The following is a 22495-nucleotide window of genomic DNA, read 5'->3' on the forward strand; positions in this document are numbered from 1 at the left end:
GTGAATATTATCAACTACAGTATGTTGCTTATTTTTTTAACAAACATAGACTTCCTGCTCATATAGCTGAAGTTTGTCTGATCAACCCATTGCTAATGACAGAGTGCATATATATGTATGAAGAACTTTTCTCAGGCACACTGATGTTTATCAGGATTTTTTTTATTTCTTATATTTTGAGCAATAAAAGATGTAAAGCATAGTATTGGGTTTAGGTGTACAGTGATTCAGTATTTGCATACGTTATGAAATGATGACATAAGAAATCTGTTACCATAAATTACTAAACATAATTCACTTTTAGGATGTATCCTCTGAATCCCTTAACCCATTATGCCCACCTTAAAACTCCGTCACTTCTGACAACTATCTTTCTATTTCCTGGTGTACATAGAGTTTTTGTTATTTTGTTGTATATTTGTTTTGTTGTTTAAATCACACACATATTGAAATCACACAATATATTGTTTTCTGTTAAACTTTTCCAATGCTTGGCATTGCTCCTGCAAGATTCATGTGTGTTTTTGCACAAGGCAGATTCATTTTTTAAACATTGGAGTAGTTTTCCATTGTGTGTTTTTATATAACTAAAGAAGATGGGCATACACATCCATCTTCTTCACTCGCTGCTGAACACTTAGGGTGCTTTTCTATCTTAATAAATCTGGATAACAATATGATGACTTTACTTTGTTAGTGTTTTCATTTTCTTTGCATAAATACCAAGAATTGAATTCTTGGGTCATATGGTAGGTCTATGTTTAATTTTATGAAGAGTTTCCATTCTATTTTCCATAATGGCTGTGCTAATTTACATCCCACCAACAAGTACAGGGTTATTTTTTCTCTGTATCATAACTAGTACTTGTTATGTTTATATTTTAAGTATAATTATAATAATGATAACAGATATGAGATGATATTCACTGAGATTTTGGTTTGTCTTGTACTGATGATTTTAATGATCAATGATGTTAAGTAATCTTCAAGTAATCTGTATGTTAATATAAACATACATACATATATATTTTTTTTCCTCTGGGAAAGCATCTATTTAGATTCAGATTCTCCACCCATTCATCAACTTCAGATGGAGAATCTTGACATGTTCTTAAAACTCTCTGTTTTGTATTTGCAACTATGATGAGTGATTATATCCAATTGGACTTGAACATTCCAGAGATGTATTTGAGCAATGTCAGCCTAACTTTTTGTTACGATTTAAAATTCTGGATTACATAATCCCATCACTCACTAAGCACTACTCCAAGTAGCCAACTATGATGAGCTATCCACTAATTTAATATATACTAAGGATCAAGAATTGTACTAGGTACTGACAATATAAAAGAAAACAGAAAAAAACAAAATAACAACTAAAAATCTCTGCCTGCAATCTGATTGAACAGGTAAAAACTGAGCAAACAGGTGAGCAAGCATTGTATGCTTAATGATTGGCAACAAACTAGGACAAAGACCAGTGGTGCTGTTTTGTTTTCTTATATTGAATAGTAGAGTCACAGGAGGATACTATCAGTAAAAGTAACAATAAAAGTAGTTATTAATATAATGCCATTATAGTCATAACAGCAGCTAGCAATTTTGAGTGTTTAGTCTTTAGCAGACTCCTTTAATTGACCTCATTTAGTAATCCCCACTCTTTCTCATGGCTAAGGAAAAAGACTGAAAAAGCTTTAAAAGGTATAGACGTTTTGAATCTTAACCTGACCAGAATGCTTTTATTCTAGTATTTTTTCTTTATAAAGTAATATTTACATATGAGATAACATTAAATGAACAATGTTGATCTAATTTTTAAGTCCTGGTTTATGTTATCCAGAGAATATAAGATTAGCTGCAAATTTTCCAAAGATAATTCTTCAAATATGCTTATTATTTGGAATATATTAATTAGAACTATGGTTTATTTATTTGTCCAGGTCATATAACCATCTACATTAAAATATTTATATCAGCTAACAAAATTTAATACAAAATAAATTAGGAATTATAAATTATAAATAAGTCATCTTTATTAGGCAGTTCATCAAAAGACAAAATAGCTTGACTAATGATGAAATAGGATAAAGATCGTCTTAAGGAACAGGGGTTTAGGTTGCATGGGGAATTAAGAAAAATTCATTGCTACTATTAGTAACTGAGGTTAGATATATATTTTGGTATTTTTGGTTTTGTTTTTGCTTTTTTGCTTTCTGGGTCACACCCACCTGTGCTATTGCTCCAGCCCCTTATTTAACTTTTTTGCTTTGGGGTCACACCCAGATCTCATCAGAGTTTATTCTTGTATTTTGCTCAGAGGCATCCATGGCATCCTTGGGAGAACATATACTGTACTAGGGATTGGACCAAAATCAGCTGCATTCAAAGCAAGTACATTAAAGCCTGTATTATTTCTCCAGCCCTGTCCAAAACATTTTAAAAGCATTGCTTAATTTAAGGTTTTTTAGGACTCTCTGAGTTTGATAATATTATTTTTAAGGATGAGAAAACAAAAGATTATTAAAGTTTCTAAAAGTTATTCAGATTTTTTAAAAAAGTGCTAGAGTTCAAATCTAGATATGGTTAGACTGTGATTCTGCTTTACTAAGTATAATAATAATTATTATTTTGTTTCTGGATCACAGCTGGTAGTGCTCAGGTATTACTCCTGACTCTAAGTTCAAACATTACTCTCTTTTCAGTGTTTCTTGGAATCATCTGGGATGCCAGGGACTGAACCTGAGTCAGTCACATTCAAGGCAAACGCCCTACTGGTGGTACTTCCACTCCATCACCAATGAAGTATAATTATTTCAGAACTTTTTAATTGGGACAGATGCAACAGTTTGTAGCAACAAGAGCTAGATTTTAGGTCTAGACTGCAATATTGGGGTGAAAATCCCACAAAACACTTATTTTCTCATCTTTCCAGATAAAAATAACAATTACGAGAAAAGTTACTGTACCACAACAATTACACAAAATTAAACTATTAATAATAACACAAAATTAACTCTGCTGTTAATTAAAATAGAGAAAATAAATGAGGAATAATCAATAAAACAACTCAGACAGATATCTCAATTCTGGTCCCAGAGTAATGAGAATAGTCTTGAATCATCAATGATATTTCAGGACCGAGGATAGCGACAGACATCTCTCCCACTAGGGGGCAGGATGGTTCTTACATTGGAAACTTGAGATGCACTTGCGTTACCTACAAGCTGAAGGACCTACTTTATTTCCATTGCCCCAGAGTATGCAGCCAGGACAAAGCCTGTATTTGCCCCTGAGAGAACTCCGAACTTCTTTAAGGTTGTGAACCTCTTTAAAGCTTTGTGAGCACCCAGTGGATAAATCAGAATTTATATTTATTAACCAGAGTGTCAAAGAGCTAGAGAAAGCAAAATATCAATTATTAGAAGAAAGTTTTGGGAAACTCTCTTGAAATTGCCCCTTCTAGCCCCTACGCTAATAGTGATTGATTTCAAATTAAGTTACTGACTAAAAGCAGTAAATCCCTTTTGGGACATTTTGAAACATCCTATGTCAGGTTTTAAAAGGCAGGAGTACTCCAGAACTGACTTTCTTGCCAGGCACCACCTCTAATCCATTGATCTGACATCTTAAACTAGGGTGTGTGTCTTTTAGTTTTTCCTCATTGAGAATAATGTTTGCCATGGCTTTTGGTAGATGGCTTTGACTACATTGAAGAAAGTTCCTTGAATTCCCATTTTTTGAGAATTGTCATCAGGAATGGGTAGTGGATCGTGTCAAATGCTTTCTCTGCATCTATTAATATGTTTTTATCTTTTCTTTTAATGACATAAAGAATTATGCTGATTGACTTGTGAACGTTAAATTATCCTTGCATCCCCAGGATGAATCCCACTTGGTTGTGATGTATGTTCTTTTTGATGAGTGTCTTGCTAGTATTTTGTTAAGAATCTTTGCATCTCTGGTCATCAGGGATATTGGCCTGTAATTCTCTTTTTTTGTGGTGCCTCTATTTGCTTTTGGCTTTAGGATGATATTGCCTCATAGAAACTGTTTGGAAGTGTTTCTGTTTTTCAATTTCTTAGAAAATCTTGAACATGATTGGGGGGGTGTGGAAGAGCATGTATAAAGAAAACTATAAAAGAATACTTCAGAAAATAAGGGGACAAGAGAAAATTGAGATGCGTCCCTTGCTCAAGGATTGGAAGGATCAATATTGTCAAAATGGCAATACTCCCCAAAGCATTGTACAGATTCAGTGCCTCCCCTATAAGGATACTCATGACATTTTTCAAAGAAATAGACAAAACACTCCTGAGATTCATATGTAACAATGGACCCCCACTAATTGCTAAAGAAATACTTGGGAAAAAGAAGATGGGAGGCACTACCTTCCCCAATTTCAAACTGTACCACAAAGCAGTAGTAATTAAAACAGTATGGTATTGGAATAGAGATATACCTGCAGACAAATGGAATAGAGTTGAAAATACTGATGCAGACCTTTTAATATATATTACTTAATCTTTGACAAAGGAGCAAGAAATGTGAAGTGGAGCAAGGAAAGTCTCTTCAACAAGTGGTGCTGGTAAAACTGGACAGCTGCATGCAAAAAAAGGCACAAAAGTCAGATTAAAATGTATTAAAACCTCAATATCAGACCTGAATTTATAAGATACATGGAGAAAAACATAGACAGAACCCTTCATGACGTTGAAGCTAAAGGCATCTTCAAAGATGAAACACCACTGACAAAGCAAGTGGCAGCAATGATAAACAAATGGGACTACATTAATCTAAGAAACGTCTGCACTTGAAAAGAAATGGTGACCAAGATGCAGAGACAGCCCACGGGATAGGGAAAATTGTTTATCCAATATCCAATTTTGAAACATGAATATATAATAATAATAATTGTTATTCTACAGGATTGTTATAATGACCAAATGTATCTCTAAAACAGATAACCAGAAGCCTGGCACATGATTAATACTAAATAGATGATAACCATTCTGATAATTAGAAAGGAAATGAGGCACAATGATATCAATGATGAAACTTAAATTACTAAAATAGCTGGTACTTCTCAAATAAGTAGCACTGCATTGAACTGTCATCTCATTGCTCATCGATTTGCTCGACTGGGCACCAGCAACGTCTCCATTGTGAGACTTGTTACTGTTTTTGGCATATCGAATATGCCCACGGGCAGCTTGCCAGGCTCTGCCATGTGGGTGGGATACTCTCGGTAGTTTGCCGGACTCTCTGAGAGGGACGGAGGAATCAAACCTGGGTCGGCCGTGTGCAAGGCAAATGCCCTACCCACTGCACTGTCGCTCCAGTCCTCTCAAATAAGTACAAAAATACATATAAACATTTACTCATTATTTACCTAATCACTGAGTCAGCAAGCATTTCTTTAGCATTTATGCGTTTCAGACCAAAGTAATCACTAAGATTGATCACAAATATTTGAACACATGTATGGGTGATTTTAGCAATGAAGTAAGAACAGGGACTTGAACTATTGGCCTTGTATAATTGTAAAAACTTGTGAGTGCTTTGTAATGTATTTATTGTTTCCCCTCAAAATAATGTATAGTGGTTCAATTAGCATCTGTTCTGCCAATTTAAATTCCTGGGTTATACTGACGATGGCAATATTCAACTCTCCATGGATATAATTAGGCACAAAAAACGACTCTTTAAAAAAAGAAATTGAAATTTAGGGTCAATTACCCTAGCATAAAGATGATTTATTCTGAATGATATAAGGCTGTGACACTTTGAGAATTCTGAGCTTATTTCTTATTCTGGACTTAAAAATCACTTGTGATGGGCTTGAGGGACTATATAGTGTGCCTGAAATTAATCCCAGATCTGCTGTGCACAAGGCAAGCACCTTACCTGCTGTACTGTCTCTGTAGTCCCCCAATGTTTCACTCTCAACCAATCTGTTATTCATGTATCATAATACACAAATTCAATGCGGAACCCAAAAGTTAAATATAGGCAAAGGGGTAAGTATATGTATAAAAATAAGGATCATCAATTTTATAAAGAAATAAAGAATGAATAATGATGTCAGAATCCAAAATTTTACTTTTGTCAAGTTTACCCAGTTCTAGTCTTACTTTAAGATCAAGGTTCCCATCCTCTCCCATAAATCCTCTGATGTTAACCCCCTTATATTTTCCAAGAAGTTACTAGTGCTGTGTCTGGTTCCTCAATGCAAATATTAACACTATCAAATTAAAGCTCTTACACCATGTATCAAGCTAATGATATAAAACTTAGGAACAGGAAATAAGTGAATCACTGAAATATTTTTCCATTGGTAAGATGAAGTTATAAGTGATTATAAGCCAGGGTGATTTATGCTATTCACCAGTTCCTTATGAACATAATGTTGTTATGGCAACATATAAGAGAAAAAGTGGTAAGAGTTCACTGTTAAATTTTTCTTAAAATGACCCACAATATTAACTGTAATTATGAAAATTCTGTAGAAAATATTATATAATTTTTTTCCAGATCTGTTGCTGAGTGGGAAGGGATGTTTGCCTGCAGTTGTTCAGGCAGTATAATCCCCTCTGAGATGAGAGCAGAAAAGCAAAGAAAACTAGAAGTCTATTTGCCCCCAGGACAGTTCTTTCTAACTCTCCCCTCTATTAATATTCAAGGCATGGAACATTAAGTGTCACATCCATGTCATACCAAACGCCAATGCTCTATGCAATCACAGTAGAGAATTTTTTTGGCAACCTAACTTAGGCTAAAAACAGAAACAAAGTCCCATTATCCTACACCCCGCAAAAAGGTCAAAGTGTGATTATTGGTTTTCCTTGGAATTTTTATCAAAATTAGGACATATTTGGGGGAAAATTTTTCTCCATTGATTGTGGCATTATTTTATTAGTTTATTGATGGAAAATAGTGCTGTGAATAACAAAGCTCATGAAAAGTCACCACTCCTTTATCAAATGTGAATGAAAACCTGTATCTCCATCCAGGAAAATAAATCTATAAAATATTTTAGGAAGAGAAATCTGTTTTGTCCTTTGAAGGATGTTTAATTGCTATTAATTTTCCAAAGACAGATCTAAGTTTTAAAGCAACCATGCAACTAAAGAAATAAGAAAATGAACTGCAGACCATTATTTCTATGCCATTGAGATAGAACTCATTCTGTCAGTGATGCACCACCAGTATCTAATGCTGCAGATCTCTTGCATATGACTTTTGAATCTCTGTTTCTTGCATTGATGAGAATTCAATTGACTTTAGTGACTGAACACTTAGATAAGAATTTGAACAGAACTAATTTTCTAGTAACTTGCCAAAGCCTGTCTCCGACCATGTGATCATAGTACTAGATTTTACAGTATTGATAAAGGCTCTGAAAGAAACCATCATTGTGAAAAATTGAAGCCATAGACAACTCCCAGAAGGAAAAAGTTGATGGAGTACCAGTTGCTCATCTTTTCCTAAAATTCCCCAAGATCCTTCAAGATGTCTCAGGGCATGTTTAAGAGCCTAGCCCTGCTCTTTTATGTGTTGTTTCTTATGTACCAGATGCCATTCATTTTAGAGTTAACATCTGGTGTTTCCAGGGCATTTAGTAGTTGCTGGTAATGTGAACAGAATACGCTAATCATGTCGCCTAAGAAAAGGACAGTGAATTACATAAAGGAAAGAGAAAATGTTTATCTGTCATAGTAGTTCAATTTGCTTGTCATTTGTTTGTCTGTGTCTCTACTAAATGGACCATGATACACCAAAATAGTGTATGTAATTATCTGTTTAACGCCTTATCCCATCTCCAACATAAAACTCAATGAGAACAGGGACTGCTTTTGTTCCCTGATCCATTCTCAGAACCCACTGCACATCAATTAGGGCAATGAACAGTTGTATTTAAAGTGACAAGACCTGAGTAAGAACATAAGAAAAGCATAAGATCTTGGACAGACACACTGCAGCCACCACAGGTGGTTCTACTGTAATTAGCTGGTGGTTGGTTATTGCTGGCTTCAGCAGTGCAGCTCAAGTGTTTGTATTTGGATGTGTGTTCTACATTCAGAAAAATGAAGACCACTCCTATGGAATTTGAAGAGTGAATTCTTTCCATATTAGAGGGTAAGACAGAATGAATGGATGAATTATACAGCAGCAGAGTGAAATAAAACATATCTGAAAGGCCTATTCTCTACAAGTTAGTAAAAATGGAATCTTCACAGGCTTCACATGAGCATAGAGCAGCATTCTACAATTTGGTATTGTGATGGACTTATAGCACAGTCTATAAGCTAATTGTTGTTGGAATAGATATGTTTTTAAGCGATGCTGATAATTTACTTTTGTAAAGTGTAGATGGAAATATGAATTAATCCCACCCAACAGCCGTAACACGAGAATGATGATCCTATACTCCCCCAAAAAACACTAAACATTGAATATGAATATGTATTCTTGTCCTAATTTTAACACTAAAATGTGCATTGAGATGGTCTTTCTATTTCTCTATCAACCCTGAGCAGATAAGCTGATTGGATTATCTCTAAGAAAGATGGATAAGTGACTAACAAAACTTAAGGCAAAACTTAGGGCTTTGGGAGAGGCAGCACCCTTTCTGATTTTACTGGATGTTCAATGTTAGTACTTGGAAACCTCATTTTCTCTTATGTAAAATGTACATAATAATTGTACCTACTTCATTTGGGCTATGTTTTGGATTAAATTAAATAAATGAAGTGCTTATCACAGTAAGTGCAGCAATAGTATTTAGATTTATGTAGCTGCTTTGTAATTAAGGTAGATAAGTATTGAAAAGTGTGCAGGCACTAGAAACTACATCTTGTTCTTCATTGAACTTTTTAGACCCTTTTTACAACCTTTGCTTTTGACTTTCTTCTAAGGCTAATTTTTTTTCTTATAAACTGTATGTCTCATGTTAATGTCAGAGCCAATCACAGAATAGAGGAAAAGAACAAACAACAGATGCCCTATCCCCAATGGGATCACACAGATCACCCAAAGCAGATGTTACACAGTGGTGTTGTCTGAAGCTTCACAGAAAATAGATTGGCATATCCCCGTGACTTCATCAAACCACTGACTTTCAATACCATCAGTTCATCTCCCTTTTCTGTGTTTATTTATTTACTCCACCAGCCCCTTAAACATCTCAAATCTCAACTGGCAGATAAGATAGGTTGGGAGGATCACTATCTTATCTGTTTTCTAATACCTCAATAAATGTTAGAACCACACTTTTTTTTGTTTTTTTCCCCTTGTAGTAACTCTTATCTCTTGAGTACAAACAACCAGATCTTGATTTTAGTATTATCCACTTTATGAAATTGGTAGCCATAATAGCCATACCAAAAAAATCCTGCTTGTTGTTTCTTTTTAACTTTTGTATGTATTTTTGAGGCATATGTTTGTGTCTCTGTGCATGTAAAAACCTATGAATAGATGGATAAGATCATGAGTATATATTTCGATATGTATAGTGTATTAATTTTTATCAATTTTATTGTCATGAAGGTATAAGCGTAAGATATAATTTTAGACTTAAATCATAAGTAGGTATGGATAAGATAAACTCAAAATAATTTTAAGTATACAAAGAAATGAATAAGCATATATTGGCCAGAGATAATACAAAAGTTAGGGTGCATGCTGTGTCTAGGTTCAATCCTTGTTCCATCCCTAGCAACATATGGTTCCTTAAGCACTGGAAAGGGTAGCACTGGAGGCCCCTGAGCACTACCAGGGTGTTCCAGCTAATTGCGAGGCTCCCCCCACAGTGCTCTTTAGGGCCTCAAAGCATTGTAACCTCAGGCCTCTTCCCTGAACTGCTGCTAGCTTAGTTGGCTGAGAATCCTCCCCAGGCCTCCTGAATACCACTTGGGAAGTGGGACACCACAAAAGAAAGAATAAACAGGTAGATGTGAAATGAAAAGAAAACTGACTAATATTATGATATATGTATAAAAACAAAGCTCTATTGCTTTTCAGTTTTAGAAGAGTATAAATCAGACTTAATTTAGATTTACCTAAAATTTCACAGAAGTATTGAGGGAATCCCAATTAGACAACTTAGCTTATAAAATACTTCTCTAACATATGGTTAGAGAAACTTTCCTGTGTGAGTGAAGTATGAGTCTTCCTTCAAGAAGCACATTGTGCAAGAAAAGTTTAAAAGACTAAATATATCGAGCAGAGGAAAAAAGGTATAGTAGAAATGACATCTGCACTTATATGTTCATTGCAGCACTGTTTACAATAGCCAGAATCTGGGAAAAAACCCAAGTGCCCCAAAACAGACGACTGGTTAAAGAAACTTTGGTACATCTACACAGTGAAATACTATGCAGCTGTTAGAAATGATGAAGTCATGAAATTTTCATATAAGTGAATCAACATGGAAAGTATCATGCTAAGTGAAATGAGCCAGAAAGAGAGAGACAGACATAGAAAGATTGCACTCATCTATGGAATATAAAGTAACAGAGGGGAGACTAACAACCAAGTGTAGTAGGGATAAGGACCAGGAAGTCTGCCCCACAGCTTGGAAACTGGTCTCACATGCTAAGGGAAAAGGCAGCTTAGAGAGAGAAGGGAACACCAAATAGAGCATGTTAGAAGGACCCATTTGGGTTGAAAGATGCATGCTGAAAGTAGACCATAGACTGAACATGAAACCACTCAATTGCAAACTACAACACCCAAAAGGAGAAAGAACAAAACGGAATGCCCTGCCACAGAGGCAGGGTGGTACGGTGGGGGATGAGGGGGTTGTGGGAGGGATACTGGGAACATTGGTGGAGGAGAATGAGCACTGGTGGAGAGATGGGTAAATGATCACTGTATGACTGAAATGCACACATGAAAGTTCATAAGTTTGTAAGTGTACCTCACGGTGATTCACTAATAATTTTTTTTAAAACAACAACTCATTTTACATTACATTAAATGTCATTATTCATAAAATATGCAGTTTGGGGTTTCTGTCAAATAATATTGACAGAAAGAATTCAAAGGTAAAAAGAAAAATTTTGGTATACTTGTGATATCTTTTGTTGTATAACTATTAAAATGTGTTTGAGATGTATATTGGTCTTTATAAGCAGTAGAAGTTCTAGCAATTGCTTAAAATCATCATCATCATCATCATCATCATCATCATCCCGTTGATCATTAATTTGCTTGAGTGGTCTCAGTAATGTCTCCATTTGCCCTAACCCTAAGATTTTGGAAGCCTCTCTTTATTTGTCCTTCCAACTGTGCCTCACTGGAGGCTCTTTCAGGGTCAGGGGAATGAGACCCATCATTATTACCATTTTTGGCATATGAATATGCCACGAGGAGCTTGCCAGGTTCTCCCATGTGGGCAGGAAACTCTCGGTAGTTTGCCAGGTTCTCGGAGAGGGAGAACTAGGCTATAAGATGTCACGCTTCTGGGAGCTTGGTTTTATAGTCTCTGGATGTTGTCTGTTGATGGGATTACAGGGCGCCAGGGGCAATTTGTGGGTGTGGCTGCCAAGCTACAGGAAAATGGGGGATCTGAGTGGAGGAGGCCCAGTTCCAATCCGAGCAGGCTTGGAGATCTTAGCCCCGGGTCCTGCACACCTGGGGTCCTCTGCCAGTTCCTTCATGTGTGAGGCTTGTCTGAACATGTGGAGTGGGGCCTTGAGCATTGCTGTGGCTGGGTTCTGGAGGACTACTTAAAAATACTGAGGATATTTTTTCCCTCTATAATCTTTGGTCTAAGTCATAAAAGTTGATATATTTTATACATTTTCTATTCAGTTCATTTTTTTAATAATCAAAGGTAGCATCTGGAATTTATTTCAAATGCAATTTCTTAAATTACAGCTTGGTTGATACACATGGATTTTGGTGATTATGGAGAGTGATTCTATTTGCCTCACTGTTTCTCTTTGTTTCACTGACAAAGAGAGTTCAGGATTGTCAGTGAATAGGATCAAACAAACTAGAAAGGACAGGGCTCTTGCCCACATCCAGGGCATCTCAGGCCTGGGCCACCTTTGCACAGAATCTCACTCAGCAGCTCCTGGAACTATTGTCCCAGTGAATCTCCAGCCCTCGTACATACCATTTTTTTTCCAAGAAGCCTGTGATCATGTTTTGTTCTGTGATCATGTTTTATTTTTTCTTTTCTTTTTGGGGATTGGTGGTGGTGGGCAGTGGGCTACATGTGGGAGTGTTCAGGGCTTATTCCTAGCTCTGTGCTTAGGGATCACTCCTGAATTTGCTCAGAAGATCAAGGGATGCCAAGGATTGAGCCCAGGTTGGCCATATTCAAGGCCTTAACCATTGTATTATCCCTCTAGTCCCTGGTCATACTTACTTTGGCTGCCATCTGCAGCCAAGACTCCATCTGCCTCCTTATGAAGAAGCAACTGTGTTATCTGATAACTTCCATTCTCCTCTTTGAAAAAGAATTCAAACCAAAGCAATGTTTTATACAACATCATAACCACAGGTAGTTGTTCAGAATGGGCCCTCTCTTTCACTTTATACACATGGTCTTTTAAATTTTGTTTCTCCAACAAAACTATGTAGATGATTCCCAAAGAGAGGGAAAGACGGGAGCCGCGCCCTGGCTGCTGCTGCTCCCCATGGAAGCAAAGGCTCCTTAACAATTGTCAGCAACTCACTAACGACTATTTGTGGGCACTTAGCTGACACTGGTCTTTGCCCTCACATGCATAATTTTATTTAACACCCACAGGGACCCATGAGGTGGGCATTTTCATGCCCCTATTATTCTGATGAGAAATGGGGCTTAAAGAGGTTCAGAGATTTCCCTGAGTATTCCAGGAAGGAAGTGGAACAGAAACCCTGAAAGTCTGATGCAGAAGCCCACATGGCTGTTCACGGTGACCACGGATTTGTAATTCCTGTTTTTCCTAATTCCTGTTCATTGGATGCTTTTCCTGCCTTGAAACAGTGCTCCTAACTGCTACAGAGTTTACTGAGAAGTGGAACAGTGATTTAAAAAAAGAGAGGTTTCGGAGCCAGGCTGCCCTGTTTTCAATTTTTGCTCTACTATTTAATACTAGGTGATCTCGGGCCAATCACTGAAACACTCAATTCAGTTTCCTCCTGTTGTCAATGGGAAAAAACAATAATCTTATTCCAAGTATGCTTGTAAGGATTAAACATGGCAAAGCTAGACCACGTACTGTAGTATGGTCACATGTGCCAAATATTCAACAAATATTTGTGGTTGGCAGGTATTATTCCATACAAGGATTTGACATTCAGTTGTGTAAAGAGCCATCATGATACCTAGTAATTAAGGACTCGCAGGACTGTGGTTAAGAAGAGGGCCCTAGGAGAGAGGCAGTTTGCAGCAATGAATAAAAGGGAAAAACAAAGCACTTGGAGTCAGGTGCTTGTAGCAGCAGTGTGAGCTGAACGTGTCACAAACTTCCAACCCAGGGAATTATTACATTTTCAGTTTCCTATTAAGGCTTCACATCTGGCTATAAAGTTCAAATGCAGACTTTTGTCAGGAAAAGGGTGTGTAGGAGCTGCCTTTGCAAATATCTTGGCTGCTGTTCATGGTGCCCGGGTTTTATGTCTCTTGTTTTCCTCTGAATTATTTATCCTCAGCATCTGTGTTACATTATCTTTATGTAGTGTCACAACAGAAGTAGGCGAACCGCTGCTGCCTCCTCACTCGCCCAATATGAGTGCACCCCGCCGCGTCCAGGTGCCTTTCCCGCCCTGCTCCACTCACTTCCCCAGTCTCTCTCTCTCTCTCTCTCTCTCTCTCTCTCTCTCTCTCTAGCTGGGAGAGGACCGACCGTTCAGTTAAAGATAGGCCAACTGATTTTTTTCACCTTCTTTGCAGCAGACAGGTCTACAGACTGAATTTTGTTTTTCACTTACCAAAACACCAGTGCCCTTCCCGTGGGCAGACTAGACTAGACCATGACCTAGTTATGACTTCAGACATCATAACTATTTGGCAAACTTTTCCAGGGGGTCTAATCTAGAGGTTTAACAGCAAACCAAGAAATGTCAGAACGATACAACAAATGCAAGTTTTTCTTAAGCACTATGTGTAAACAATTAAGCATATTTTATATCACTTCATTTAAATTTTTACCACCAACTTCTGATATGCCTTTCCTCCTTTAAAATAAATGGAAGGAAATGAAGTTTAGGGAAGAAAGGGATTCACTACTAAGAAGCTAAAATTTAACCCCAATTTTCAGAACATACTATATCCTACTACTTTCTGCTTGTTCACATTTTTTTATTTTTGTTTAGAGGCAATGCTTCAGGGGGCTAATCCTAGTTTGATGATGGGGCTTGCTCCTGCCAGTGCATAGGGCACCCCACTACCTTTTGGTTCACGGTTTGCATAGAATGTCTTTTGCCATTCTTAAAATTTTAACTGGCCTATATATTTTTATTTAAGGTGGTTTCCTTCCAAATAGCATGTAGTTGATTCTTGTGTTTTATCCAAATTGACAATCTTTGACATTTAGTCAGCATGTTTAGATCATTTACATTGAATGTGGTTATTATTTGGGTTGAAATCTACTATTTTACTAATCTATTTCCTATTTGTCTTATCTGTTCCATATTTTAATTTACTATTTCCTTGCATTGTTTGAACTATAATTTCTTATTCAATTTTGTCTCCAATGTTGACTGTCTGACATTTCTGCTTTCATTTTTTAGTGTTTGTTCCAGAATTCACAATACATACTTATTTCAGTAATAAATACTTATTTCAGTATTACTGTATTACTGTTATCCTGTTGATCATTAAATTGCTTGAGCAGGCGCCAGTAATGTCTCCATTTGTCCTAGCCCTGAGATTTTGGAAGCCTCTCTTTACTTGTTCTTCCCAACGGTGTCTCGCTGGAGGCTCTTTCAGGGTAAGGGGAATGGGACCCACCATTGTTACTGTATTTGGCATATCAAATATGCCACGGAAACCTTGCCAGGCTCTGCTGTATGGGCAGGATGCTCTTGGTACCTTGCCAGGTTCTCTGAGACGGTGAACTAGGCTATTAGAGGTCTCGAGGCTGTGAATGCAGCCTAGCACTTTTGGGAGCATTGTTTTATAGTCTCTGGATCTTGGCCGTTGATGAGATTACATAGCACTGAGGGCAGTTTGTGGGTGTGGATGCCAAGCTACCGGAAAATGGGGGTCTGGGTGGAGGAGGCCCAGTCCCAATCTGAGTAGGCTTGGAGATCTCAGCACCGGATCCCACACACATGGGTTCCTCTGCTGGTTCCTTTATGCATGAGGCTTGTCTGAACTTGTGGAGAGGGACCTTGAGCATGGCTGTAGCTGGGTTCCGGAGGTCTTTGGCTGCCAGGACTCTGCTTGGGGTGGGGAGGGAAACTCAACCTGCCCCACTCCAAGGGACCCGGGTGAAGAGACCCAGGCACGGGGCAAGAGACTCTGCATCGGTCTTTTCCGGGAGGGTTGTTTTAGTCTCTGATCTTGGCCGTTGATGGGATTACATCAACTATTTCAGTCTATCACTGACTAATATTCATTTCTGTATAATAATTTTTAAAATGTGGACATTTTCCTCCCTCTTGTATTTTTGACTGTTGTTATTACTATATATTTCACTTCTATATAATCTATCGATCCCTAATATGCTTTTTTTTGGCCGTACTTAAATATCCTTTTCATATTTTAATCATGCACTTTTGTGGCTAACCTTGCTCTTAGGTCCCAGGAAATGCTTCTTCACACCTCCTATGAACTCAAAACAGAAAGGGATTGCTTCCAAATATTGTAAGGATATGTGGGCAGTTGCCATAGAATGTGGGAAGGTGTAGAGAGATAGAAGAGCTAAGACATAGAACTGTGTGGCTGCTCAATAAGCCAAGGAGTGGCTAACGGTGTGATGGAGAGAACCAGACACAGCTTACCTCTGAGATGGACTACAGAAGAGCATGCACCAGATGTGTAAGTGCAGCTCACATATAGAAGAATAAAGTCTCTGAGCAATCAAGTGTGTCAGCCGTACCCACGGTGATCTCAGCAGCAAGTACCTGAGGTGAATTACCCAAGCAGAACTGAGACAGGCATTCTAACTTGAGACACCAAGAGGTGGTGAAAGCATAACTGCAACATCAAGGTAGTTGATCCCAAGTGAAAAATCTCAGGCTCTGTCTACTGATTGAAGCTTCCCAATTTGCATTGTTTGTAGGAGAAGCTGCATCATACCTTTATCTGCAACCTTTCTTTTTGGTTTTAAAGATCCTGAAACATTACTGTGCACATATGATTGGCTGGAATAGCAATCATGACTATAGGAAAGAGCTGAAAGATGCTGCAGCATATTCACTATAGAATGAGCTGTATCCTGCAGGAGGACCGAATCTTCATTGACACATTCAAGGTTTTTGACAAGCATATGAACTTGATTTGCTGTGATTATATGAGTCCAGGAGGATTAATCTGAAGAATGCAAAACAGTGGGGCATGAAGTAAAGCAGTTTAGGGGTTGGTATTGTTATGTGGGGGAACTTGGTGTCCGTGACTGTGAAAGAACCACCTCCCAAAGATACCAGCACCGCCTAGCTCCTCCTGGAGCTGCAGGAGCCCCTGCGGTTGACAGGGCAGCTGTCACAGGTGTTCCAGCTGGTGCCCCAACTCCCCCAGCTCCAGCTGGGTTGCTGACCCGGTCTGAGGACTTGATGGGCCATCCCAACACATAATGACCAGGAAAGAGGCACGGTTGCAGCTGCTGTGGCTGCTATTAGTGCCAGTATTACTGGAATCCCAACACAATACCAAGCAGGACTGAGGAAGCCGCCACCCCTGGAGCCATCTCACTTCCAGGTATTATGGTGCCGCCACCACTTTTGGACCCTCCAACTGGACTTCCTCCTACTGGAAGGACGCTGATAGCCATGGCTCCTCTAAGAATGAGACCCCTTCCTCCAGGAATTAGAGGTCTACGTCCCCAGAAATGCATCCGCCAGGACCCTAGAATTCTAGCAATTCTTCACCGCTTTGTTTTCACTTTGAGACTTTTGAAATTACAAAGAGTGTTTGTGAAAGGCAATCTACACAATGGGAAAGGATATTTCCCAATACCCATCTGATAAAAGATTGATATCAAGGGTATACAAAGCACTGGTTGGACTCTACAAGAAGAAAACATCCAACCCCATCAGAAAATGGGCTGAAGAAATGAACAGAAACTTTTCCAAGAAAGAGATACAAATGGCTAAAAGGTCCATGAAAAAATGCTCTACATCACTAATCATCAGAGAGATGCAGATCAAAACTACCATGAGATACCACCTCACACCACAGAGAATGGCACACATCCAAAAGAACAAAAGCAACCACTGTTGGAGAGGATGTGGAGAGAAAGGGACCCTTTTACACTGCTGGTGGGAATGCCGACTGGCCCAGCCCCTTTGTTAAACAATATGGACGATTCTCAAAAAATTAGAAATTGAGCTACCATTTAATCCAGCAATACCACTTCTTGGGATATATCCTGAAGAAACAAAAAAGTATAGTCGAAATGATATCTGCACTTACAACTGGACAACCACATGCAAAAAAATGGGCTTAGACCTTGACCTGACACCATGCACAAAAGTCAGATCAAAATGGATTAAAGACCTCAACATTAGACCACAAACCATAAGGTACATTGAAGACAAGGTCGGCAAAACCCTCCACGATATTGAAGATAAAGGTATCTTCAAAGGCTACACGGAACTAAGCAATCTAGTAAAAACAGAGATCAACAAATGGGACTACATTAAACTAAAAAGCTTCTGCACTGCAAAAGATAGAGTGACCAGAATACAAAGACTATCCACAGAATGGGAAAGGATATTTACACAATACCCATCAGATAAGGGGTTGATATCAATGGTATATAAAGCACTGGTTGAACTCTACAAGAAGAAAACATCCAACCCCATCAAAAAATGGGGCGAAGAAATGAACAGAAAATTTACCAAGGAAGAAATACGAATGGCCAAAAGGCACATGAAAAAGTGCTCTACATCACTAATCATCAGAGAGATGCAGATCAAAACAACCATGAGATACCACCTCACACCACAGAGACTAGCGCACATCCAAAAGAACAAAAGCAACCGCTGTTGGAGAGGATGTGGGGAGAAAGGGACCCTTCTACACTGCTGGTGGGAATGCCAACTGGTTCAGCCCTTCTGGAAAACAATATGGACAACTCTCAAAAAATTAGATATTGAGCTCCCATTTGACCCAGCAATACCACTGCTGGGAATATATCCCAGAGAGGCAAAAATGTATAATCGAAACGACATCTGCACATGTATGTTCATCGCAGCACTATTTACAATAGCCAGAATCTGGAAAAAACCCGAATGCCCTAGAATGGATGACTGGTTGAGGAAACTTTGGTACATCTATACAATGGAATACTATGCAGCTGTTAGAAAAAAGGAGGTCATGAATTTTTTATTTAAGTGGATCGGCATGAAAAGTTTCATGCTGAGTGAAATGAGTCAGAAAGAGAGAGACAGACAAAGAAAGATTGCACTCATCTATGGTATATAGAATAACAGAGTGGGAGGCTAACACCCAAGAATTGTAGAAACAAGTACCAGGAGGTTGACTCCATGGCTTGGAAGCTGCCCTCACATTCTGGGGAAAGGGCAACTCAGAGAAGGGATCACCAACTATAATGTAGTCGAAGGCCATTTGGGAGAAGGGAGTTGCGGGCTGAATGAGGGCTAGAGACTGAGCACAGTGGCCACTCAACACCTTTATTGCAAACCACAACAGCTAATTTGAGGGAGAGAACAGAAGGGAATGCCCTGCCACAGTGACAGGGTGGGATGGGGGGAGATGGGATTGGGGAGGATGGGAGGGATACTGGGTTTACTGGTGGTGGAGTATGGGCACTGGTGAAGGGATGGGTTCCCGAACTTTGTATGAGGGAAGTATAAGCACAAATGTGTATAAATCCGTAACTGTACCCTCATGGTGATTCATTAATTAAAAATAAATAAATTTAAAAAAAAGAAATGATATCTGCACTTATATGTTCATTGCTCTGAACTTAATTCTGACTGTTTACAATAGTCAGAATCTGGAAAAAACCCGAGTGCCCGAGGACAGTTGACTGCTTAAAGAAACTTTGGTACATCTATACAATGGAATACTATGCCGCTGTTAGAAAAGATGAAGTCATGAACTTTGCATATAAGTGGATCAACATGGAAAGTATCATGCTAAATGAAATGAGCCAGAAAAAGAGACAGACATAGAAAGATTTCACTCATCTGTGGAATGTAAAATAACAGAGAAGGAGACTTACACACAAGGATAGTAGTTTATAATGCCAGGAGGTTGGCTCCATGGTTGGAAGTGGGCCTCACATGTTGGTGGAAAGTCATCCCAGATAGAGAAGAGAACACCAAGTAAAATGTGATTGGAGATCCTACGCGGGGAGGGAGATGCGTGCTGAAAGTTGACTCGAAACTGAACACTATGGTCACTCAATACCCCTGTTGCAAACTACAACACCCAAAAAGAGAGAGAACAAATTGGAATGCCCTGCCACAGAAGTGGGGTGGGGAGGAGGGGAATGGGATTGGGGGGTGGGAGGGATACTGAGTTCATTGGTGGTGGAGAATGTACACTGGTGGAGGGATGAGCTCTTGAACATTGCATGAGGGAAAAATAAGCACGAAGAGGTGTGAATCTGTAACTGTACCCTCACTATGACTCACTAAAAATAAATAAATAAATAAAAAAGAGTGTTTTTGAGCTTTTCTTCTTATTCCTACTACATAATATTAGTTAATAAATGCATAGAGTGATTAAATTGCAAAAGAAGAAGAGTTAAGACAAACACAAATATCAGAAATTCTTCTCTTAGACTATAAGGAGGTACAGATTTTTTATAAAATAGTATGAGTTTCTAATACTCTTGATTTTCTAATTTAGGGCTCTCCATGCAAATTAGCAAGGTACCCACAGCAATTGCATGTAGAAGAGAATGTATTTTTGTAATATTAAATTATCCATATTATTACCTAATGTTTATATGTGTTGTTCTATAGAGCAGATGTATCACAGGTCTATCATGCACAAGTGTTTTCATCCAGATCTATTTTGACAAAAGGTTTCTTCACTGATGCTTTAGATTGACATTACAAATGCCTAGCACCACAAATAGTATTATTTTATAATTTAAAATGTACGGGGGTGTTACCAGCACGCTCCCCGCCCAGATGAGAACCAGAGCAGCCACACACATGAAACGGCTCCTCTGCTCCTTAAAGACTATGATCCTGGAGGACTACTAATCACTTTTGGCTCCCAGTGGCTTCTTACAGAAATGCATCTATTCTTCACTGCTGGTGGGAATGCCGACTGGTTCAGCCCTTCTGGAAAACAATTTGGACGACTCTCAAAAAATTAGATATTGAATTCCCATTTGACCCAGCAATACCACTGCTGGGAATATATCCCAGAGAGGCAAAAAAGTGCAATCGAAACAACATCTGCACATGTATGTTCATCGCAGCACTGTTTACAATAGCCAGAATCTGGAAAAAACCCGAATGCCCCAGAACGGATGACTGGTTGAGGAAACTTTGGTACATCTATACAATGGAATACTATGCAGCTGTTAGAAAAAAGGAGGTCAAGAATTTTGTAGTTAAGTGGATGGGCATGAAAAGTTTCATGCTGAGTGAAATGAGTCAGAAAGAGAGAGACAGACATAGAAAGATTGCACTCATCTATGGTATATAGAATAACAGAGTGGGAGACTAACACCCAAGAATTGTAGAAATAAGTACCAGGAGGTTGACTCCATGGCTTCGAGGCTGGCCTCACGTTCCGGGGAAAGGTCAACTCAGAGAAGCGATCACCAACTACATTGCAGTCGAAGGCCATGTGGGGGAAGGGAGTTGCGGGCTGAATGAGGGCTAGAGACTGAGCACAGCGGCCACTCAACACCTTTATTGCAAACCACAACAGCTAATTAGAGAGAGAGAACAGAAGGGAATGCCTTGCCACAGTGGCAGGGTGGGGTGGGGGGGAGATGGGATTGGGGAGGGTGGGAGGGACACTGGGTTTACGGGTGGTGGAGAATGGGCACTGGTGAAGGGATGGGTTCCCAAACTTTGTATGAGGGAAGTATAAGCACAAAAGTGTATAAATCTGTAACTGTACCCTCACGGTGATTCTCCAATTAAAAATAAATAAATTAAAAAAAAAAAAAAGAAATGCATCTAGACTGTGAACTGAGCTACAACCCCAGGCCACCCAGGGAGGGGAAAGGTTTTTCTCTCTTGGCCTTGTCTTTCGATGACCTCTGGCAGAAATCCCTCTGAACTTAATTACTAGAATATCAGAAACCCCAAACCACGTGGCCGTGACAGCCGTATATTTTTCACTCATATATTCTTCACTCTCATGTGAGCTCTCATATATGGAGCTCTCAGAGCTCATATATTCTCTACTCTCAGCAATGGAAAACAAATTATCAAATGATGCCTTTTCAGCAGGTTTCATTGTTGGGGGAAAATTCTAAATAATAACATTTAGTCCTCTGTTGAAATATTGAATGCACTCAAAATATAGAGAGAGTAAAGTGAAGCTCATTAGCCACTCAGGTGGGGGTGCTGAAGGGATGGGGGTTTGATCATTATATGACTGAGACTTAAACGTGAAAGCTTTGTAACATTTTTCACGGTGATTCAATAAAATAAATTTTTTTATTTTAATAAAAATTGATATAAAGAATTTATATTAATTAATTGATATAAAGAATTTATATTAATTAATTGATGTAATTGATATAAAGAAAAATTTAGCTTAAATTTTTGTTTTATTTATAATTATAATCAACATTTGACTCTGGCTCTTAATTTTAACTAAGAAAATAACCTTTTAACACAAATTTAAAAATAACTTTTACTAGATTGTTTAGTTCCGTGTCATCTTTGAAGATACCTTTATCTTCAATATCCTGGAGGGTTTTGCAGACCTTGTCTTCAATGTACCTTATGGTTTGTGGTCTGATGTTGAGGTCTTTAATCCATTTTGATCTGACTTTTGTGCATGGTGTCAGGTCGAGTTCTAAGCCCATTTTTTTGTATGTGGTTGTCAAGTTGTGCCAGCACCATTTGTTAAAGAGACTTTCCTTGCTCCACTTCACATCTCTTGCTCCTTTATCAAAGATTAGATGATCATACATTTGAGGTTGTGTGTGGGGATATTCCACCCTGTTCCATTGGTCTTCAGCTCTGCCTTTGTTCCAGTACCATGCTGTTTTAATTGTTACCACTTTGTAGTAGAGTTTAAGGTTGGGGAAGGTGATGCCTCAACAAATGGGACTACATTAAGCTAAAAAGCTTCTGCACCGCAAAAGATACAGTGACCAGAATACAAAGACTATCTACAGAATGGGAAAGGATATTTACACAATACCCATCAGATAAGGGGTTA

The 22495-nt window shown here is 38.5% G+C and overlaps 2 pseudogenes; both read left to right on the top strand.

Moving 5' to 3' along the window:
- The first annotated feature begins 15917 nt into the window (after window positions 1-15917).
- On the top strand, window positions 15918-16155 carry LOC101543666 (SNRPN upstream reading frame protein-like; annotated as a pseudogene).
- Window positions 16156-16319: 164 nt separating this feature from the next.
- Window positions 16320-16924, top strand: LOC105943159 (small nuclear ribonucleoprotein-associated protein B'-like; annotated as a pseudogene).
- Window positions 16925-22495: the final 5571 nt, after the last annotated feature.

The sequence above is a fragment of the Sorex araneus genome, chromosome 4, assembly GCF_027595985.1.
Source record: "Sorex araneus isolate mSorAra2 chromosome 4, mSorAra2.pri, whole genome shotgun sequence".
Classification (NCBI taxonomy): domain Eukaryota; kingdom Metazoa; phylum Chordata; class Mammalia; order Eulipotyphla; family Soricidae; genus Sorex; species Sorex araneus.